The following is a 7,503-nucleotide window of genomic DNA, read 5'->3' on the forward strand; positions in this document are numbered from 1 at the left end:
AATGTCCATTTCCTCACTGGGGGCTGTTCAGTGGGTTCATGGGGACTGCGTCCTCCCTGCCTCTGCAGGGGTCAGAGATGGCTGTAGTGTAGTGGAAAGAATTCACAAGCCAGGAGAGCATGGTTCAAATTTAGGCTCTGCTGGAAACTTGCTTTGCCACTGGGCAAGTCACTTAGCACAACTGAGCCCCAACTTGCTCATCACAAAATTCTTAATGACCCAGTGTAGGTAGGAGCACAGTGTATGCTGCAAATGGGATGTAAACGCGGGGCCTCATTAATAATAATGTGGCGTTAGAGCACAGAGAAGGAAACCCAGCCTAGCTAGAAGGGGACACAGCCATGAGAAGATCCAGCGTCAGCGTCATCCCCTTTCTCACATTTTCATGCTCCCTGCATGCGCCTGGCTTTGCTTAATTAAGGCTTAGGCTTAACTTCCGGCGGTTTACACCATGGTTTCTGCAATATCCTAACAGACAAGGTGGCCGCCTGCAGAAGCTTCAGGATTTGGGCTTATTGCAAGCCCCCTCGTGACCACCGCTTCCTAGAATTCACTGGATCTGAAAGCAGCACCAGCGGGTTGGTTTTATCAACAGTAATGGCCCCTGCCCTTGTGAGCAGTCAGAACTTTCACATAGGAGGGATCTCAGAGAGCATGGATGTCTTTTCTGCTGCTGAATCCCCTCCACAACACCCCAACAAGCTCTTGTCCTGCCTCTGTTTGAAAATCGCCAGTGATTAGTGAACTTGTTAGTTTCCACACACCGCCTTCCACGGAGAGATCTTAAAAAGAGATCTTGGCCTTGCCGTGATGTTCAGAGGAAGAGGCACTGGGAGCAAAGGGTTTGATAAGAACAGAATGTGGAGCACCATCCTGATGGAAAAGGACATCTGTGGCCCATCCAACTGAGCTTGGTCCCCCTCAGCCTCCCTGCCATGTGGAGGTAAGACACCCCAGAAGGCACCACTGCTGAGGATGCCTGACCTAGAATGGGGGAGGGACGAGGCCTGGCAGAGGTGCCAACTTGGCTGGTAAGCTCTTCTTTTTACCACAGCCATGGCAGAAAGAAGGCTGCACTGCAGCACCCAACCACGTCAGGAAGGCGACACTGCCTGGTGCAGCCGTTCTCAAACTTTCTGGTTCTAGGACTCTGACACCATTAAAAACTACTGACAACCCTAAGGAATTTTCCTGGGTTATAACTATCAATATTAAAAATTAAACTGAAAACGTTCTTAAATATTTATTTGGTAATTTATTTTAAGCTGTTGGATTGCCTGGATTTGAATCCCATTTCTGCCACCTAGCTGGTGGCAGTAAATCTTAGCTGTTGTTATTATCACACGATGTACTCAATATGTATTTGGTTGATTTTATTTCTAAAACATAAGATCTGGAACCTCCCACCATTCAAACCAGTGCCTCCATTTCAGTAATGGGCACTACAGGTTAATGTTATTGCCGGATAAATACATGCCATTGTTGTTTCACTTTGCAAATAGAATTAGAATAGTATGAATCCTGATAATAGAATGGATCTTTACCATAGAGATATGAACTTCCTGGCCAGAGGACAAATGCCCCCTTTTGCTGAGAGACTTTGACCAGTTTTTTAAGCTCTCCACGTTTCATTTTGCCTGTTCTGTAAAATGAGGTTAATAATAATAATACCTGCCTCATAAGTTTGCTGTGAGAATTAATGAAGATGAGGGCCTTGGCCGAGCCCCTGGCACATAGTCAGCATTCGACAAATGCTACCTATTATTACTTTTAACCAAAAGTTTTCAATAGCAGGTCTGAGTCACACCCTTGGGGCTCAACCTTCTAGAAATACTGCAAGGGTATTTGCTGTTGACACAAAAATAACTCCCTAGATGAGCCAATTTGTGGGATTTTAGATCAGAAGTTATTGAATTATATTGCTAGTATTATCTTTCGGTGCCTGGGTTGCCAGAAGCAAAGAGCACAACTGGTCAGCGTTCACACACCCCTTTGGGTGTGGCTTTTCCTGGGATGCTGGCTGCACCAACGGGCACACCAGCTTCCCCACCAGCTGAGTCACACCCGGCAGTTCCATTCCCTCTGCCAACAGGAGCATTATGATGGGCTCTGGCTGTTCTTGAAAGTGTAGATGGCCCTGGAGCCTCACCATGCCCAGCGCATGCAGCCCTTCTAGCTGGGGTAGTAATGGCTTCTGGAACTAAGACTGATGAAATGAATAGCAAAGACATACAATTCCATTTTCAGCAATGCTCCAAATCACTCTCACTTTTTCCCCGTGATTTTATGATCTAAATCCTTCCTGATAGTTACTGCATATGTTTGCTTTTCTTTTTCCTGAGCATCATTTATAGATAATCCAAAAATTAAGAGACACTTTTCCTCTGGTTCCAGGAATTCTTTTTTCCATCACAGCACTGGGACCATTTGTCGTACGACTCGCCACTCTCTGCTTTGTGGTCGAGTCATTGTTATTCGATAATGCCACAAGCATTTATTGAACTCCACCTGTTTGCCAAACATTGTGAATAGATACAAGGGTGAAAGGAGAGGCCACATATGGATCTGGCTCAAGGAGCTGGGTCCTGGATGACATGGAGACAGCTGCACAAACAAATGACCACAGTGGAGAGGGTGGGTGGGGGAGGGGAGGGCACCCAGTAAGGCTGCAGGAGGAGGGGATGGAGCCAGCAATTAGGTCCGCCTCCTCCAGTTGACAAGGACCGTGTCCCACGTGTGCCCCGGCCCTCACCTCCTCCCCTCTGATCCCTGCGTGGCTGGCTGCCCTCGTCCTCAGGTTTCGTTTCAAATGTCACCTCTGCAGAAAGGCACTCCTGTCCATCAGATTTGCAGTAACTTCCTTGTCCCAGCACTCTGTCACATCGGCACATTTTATTTTTCTCACAACACTGATCATTACATAAGTGTTTCATTTATTTGCTTACTCAGACATCACATGTTTCCCCTACCTAATAGACACCCAGTGAACATTTGTTGAATGACCGTCAGAGCCTCTAAGGAAAAATGAATGAATGAACTACATACTCATAGATGTTAAGTTAAATCATTAGTTTGAATCACACAGATGGTTCGGGAAAGGTTAGAAATAGCTAATGTGATAGATGTAATTACTGTCTTCAACATAGAATTTTTTCATGAGACCATTGGTCGGGTGTCTTCTATGATTACAGAGTAAAGTGGACTAAAATTAAGGTGAAAGAAATTTTGCAACAAGACTCCACAAATTAGAAACATACGTCTAAGTAAAGACTAGTTCTGGAGACTTTAGGAAAAAGCAACTATTAGTTTTGATAGTTTATCCCTTCACCTACTTGAATGCAGGAGGCCCAACCAGATGTGGGGTGCTAATAGGGTAGCCAGCCAGCCATGCCCCAGAGAATATTTCCAGGATCTTCAATCACATGGAGATATATGTGTATATAGCATATTCATATCTAAATATATGTATATACACATATATATATTTATATATACATATGTATACACACACAGGAATGGTAAAAATATGGGGACACTGTTTAGTCAGTCCAGTTTGAGCTACACAAGTGTCCCTGACAGGTCAGCCATCTCCCCTGTCCTAGTTTTTAGGCACGCTTGCAATGATGCATTCTGGAACGTTCTTGGCACTACTGAAGGGTGAGTTCATTAGCTGGCAAAAGTGTCATGGACATACGAACCATTATGGCAGATTTGGGCCATGTTTTCACATTTCTGGAGATTTATTCATTCAGGAAACAAACACAGAGCCCCTATTTAGCACCAGTGAGGAACCAGGCATGCAGAGAACTTGGACTGATGATGGAGACAGATAAATGAACACCTGGCCTCTGTACAGCGTGGTGCTGCTGAAGTACGCTCGGGGAGTTAGGGAGCAGTGGAAGGGGTTATGGATGTGAGGGGGTTCTGAGAATGCTTTCTGAAGGCTATTCCATCAGCTAGAATTTGAAGGCGAACCAGGGGCTTGCTGGATGTAGAGTTGGAGGGGACAGGGTTCAGGGAGTGAGGATGGTGTGCCAGGCAGAAGGAACAGCATGCACAAAGGCAGGAGAGAAAAAACAGCCTACGAAGTTGAAGATGCACCGATCTGGGCAGGGGCCAGAGATGTGGCTGAAGAAGCAGGCAGGGGCCCCATCGACAGGGACCTTGTGTTTGAAACCAGGGAGTTTGAACAGTGTCCTGAAACTTAAGGGGTGTCACTTAAGGATTGATGCGGACCTGCCTCTTAGAAAGAAGCCTTCGGCAGCTGTGGAGACACATTAGATGGGAAGAGGCCCTGGGCTTTTAGCTATGGTTCCATAAAGTAGAGACCAAGTAGAAGAGAAGGATATGAGAGTAAAAAGGGAGATGTCTCAGGACATGGGAGACTCATGGGATGTGAGGAAGAGGCTGAGAAGGAGGGAGAAGCTGCGGAGGAGGAGAACCACTATGCACCAGGCCCTGTTCTAGGCTCCCAGGCTCCACAGAGAACAGAGCAGACTGACAACCATGCCTCCTGGCTCTGGCATCTAGTGAGAGGAGCCAGACAGAAATAGACAAGCAAGTCAGCAGGTAGTATAACCAGAGCTAAGTCCTCAGAAGAAAAATAAAAATAGCAGTGCTGGCAAAGGGGGTGGGAGGTTTGAAATTCTAGACAGGGTGGCCTGTGAAGACCTGCAGGGCATTAGGAAGCCAGCCCAGTGGCTCTCGGGGGGAAGAGCATTCCCAGAGGAGTGAACAGCCATGCAAAGGCCCTGGGGCAGAGTGGGCATGCATGTTCCAGGAACTTCAAGGGGCCAGTGTGGCTGGAAGGACCAGGGAGGCAAATAGCAGATGAAATGAGAGAGCTGCAGGGTGGAACAGAAGCAACAAGGATTGTGACCTTATAGGTCATCGTACGGACTTTGGCTTTTACTCTGAGTGAGAAGGGAGCCAGTGAAGGGTTGTGAGCAGAGGGGGACATGATCTGACTTCTGTTTTTATAGCCAACACTGGCTTATGGTTGAGAACAGACTGGAAGGAGCAAGGGCAGAAGCAGGGTGACCTGTTATTGTGGTGGCAATGGAGGGAATGAAAGTGGTCGGATCCTGGATTTATTTCAAAGGTCAAGCAACCAGGCATTGCTGATAGAGTAAATGTATCTGAGAGAAGTCAGCGTTGACTTCTAGAGGCATGAGCATCTGAAGATTGGAATTTCCATCTTCCAAGGTCGGAAGATCAGAGGAGGAGCTGGTTTGGAGTGGGGGATGGGGATGATTATGGGTTTAGCTTGGGAGAGGCGACAGTTGCGATGCCAGGTGGAGATGTCCAATTAGCAGTGAATAATAGAGGTCTGGGTCTCACCTGGCCTTCGGATGGAGCTGGGGGACAGGCAGGTAGGGATGCCCAGTAGGCAGCACCTACAAAGTGTGGTGATGGGACCATCCTCCCATCTCTTGGGGTGTCTGAGATTCTATCTTTAATGTCATGATTCCCAATGGAGCTACCCATCACAGTAGCCAGAGAGGCTTTCTGAAGGCACCTTCCCAGGTCTCATTTTAAACCTATAGAACAGGAATCTCATAGGGGGGACCCAAACAGAGAAACATTTTCAAAACCCTCCTGAAGTGATTGCAATAGGCACCGCTGGATAAGATTCTCCACATAGGAGGGGCTTTCTGTTGGTTTTATTGCCGTTTTAAAACTGAGAGTTTCAAGAGAATGAGAAGACAAGCCACAGACTGGGAGAACCTCCTTGCAAAAGACATATTTGATGAGGGACTGTTATCCAAAATATACAAAGAGCTCTTAAAACTCAATAATAATAATAAAACCAATCCAATTAAAAAATGAGCGAAGACCTGAACAGATACCTCACCAAAGAAGATATACAGATGGCAAATGAACATACGAAAAGATGCTCACATCATAGGGCATGAGGAAATTGCAAATTAAAACAGCAATGAGATATCACTATACATCTATTAGAACGGCCTAAATCCAGAACACTGACAACACCACATGCTGGTGAGGATGTGGAGCATCAGGAACTCTCATTCATTGCTGGTGGCAATGCAAAATGGTACAGCCACTTTGGAAGACAGTTTGGCAGTTTCTTACAAAAGTAAACACACTTTTACCACGTGATTCAGCAGTCACTCTTCTCAGTATTTTCTCAAGGGTTTTGAAAACTTAAGTCCACACAAAAACCTGTACACAGATGTTTGCAACAGCTTTATTCATAATTGCCAAAACTTGAAGCAACCAAGATGTCCTTCAGCAGGTGAATGCATAAATAAGCTGTGGTAAGTCCAGAGAATAGAATATTCAGCACTAAAAAGATATGAGCTATCAAGCCATGGAAAGACGTGGAGGAGCCTTAAATGAGCATTACTAGGTGAAGGAAGCCAATCTGAAAAGGCTACATACTATGTAATTCCAACTATATGACATTCTGGAAAAGACAAACCATGGAGATAGTAAAAAGGTCAGTGGTTGTGAGGGGTTCGGGGGAGGGAGGGATAAACAGTTGGAGCATAGAGGATTTTTAGGGCTGTGAAACCGTCCATGCGTATGTTACTATAATGGTGGATATATGTCATTATACATTTGTTAAAACCCATAGAATATACAATACCAAGAATGAACCCTAAGGTAAACTATAGACTTTGGGTGACAAAAAACAAAACAAAACTAAGTGGATAGAAGATTATGGGGGAGGTCAGAAAAAAGAACATAATGATTTAACTTGTTTTAAAGAGTGAATGACTTATCAAATGTCATTTCATTACAGTGTGCCCTTTGTGTCAGGCACTCAGCAGGTGCTTAGAAATGGGTGAGTGAACAGAATGGAGCAACCATAGCCCTCATGGAGCTTCCATTCTAGAAAGCCTGCTTGAAAAGCATGGAGAAAGAAGGGGAAAGAGAGAGGACTTGGGAATTGTGCCTCATGCTGATCTGTCTCAGCCTGGAGAGGGGCTCCCTGTGGTGTAGGCTGGGAGGGGAGCAAGCCCAAAACTAGGAACCAGGATAAAACCCCAAAGAAGGGCTCCTTCATCACCCCACCTTCTCGGACCTCAGTTGAGTGGACACCTCAGCCCTAAGCAGCTTCTTGTTTCTTTCTCTCCTGGCAGGTGTATTGACCCCCAAAGAACTGAAAACAGGGTCTCAAAGAGATATTTGTACACCTATGTTCATAGCGGCACTATTCAAATAGCCAAAAAGTGGAAGCAACCCAAGTGTCCATCAATGGATGAGTGGATGAGGAAAATGTGCTAAGTACAATGAAATACTATTTGGCCTTAAAAAGGAAGTTCTGACACATGGTGCAACATGGATGAACCTTGAGGACATTATTCTAAATGAAATAAGCCAATCATTAAAGGATAAATATTGTAGGATTTCTCTTATACGACATACCTAGAGTAACCAAATTCATTGAGACAGAAAGTAGAATGGAGATTGCCGTGGGAGGAGAGGGGGGAATGGGCAGTTACTGTTTAATGGCTACAGAGTTTCCATTTTGGA

The sequence above is a fragment of the Equus asinus genome, chromosome 1 (genome assembly GCF_041296235.1).
Source record: "Equus asinus isolate D_3611 breed Donkey chromosome 1, EquAss-T2T_v2, whole genome shotgun sequence".
In the NCBI taxonomy this organism is placed as follows: domain Eukaryota; kingdom Metazoa; phylum Chordata; class Mammalia; order Perissodactyla; family Equidae; genus Equus; species Equus asinus.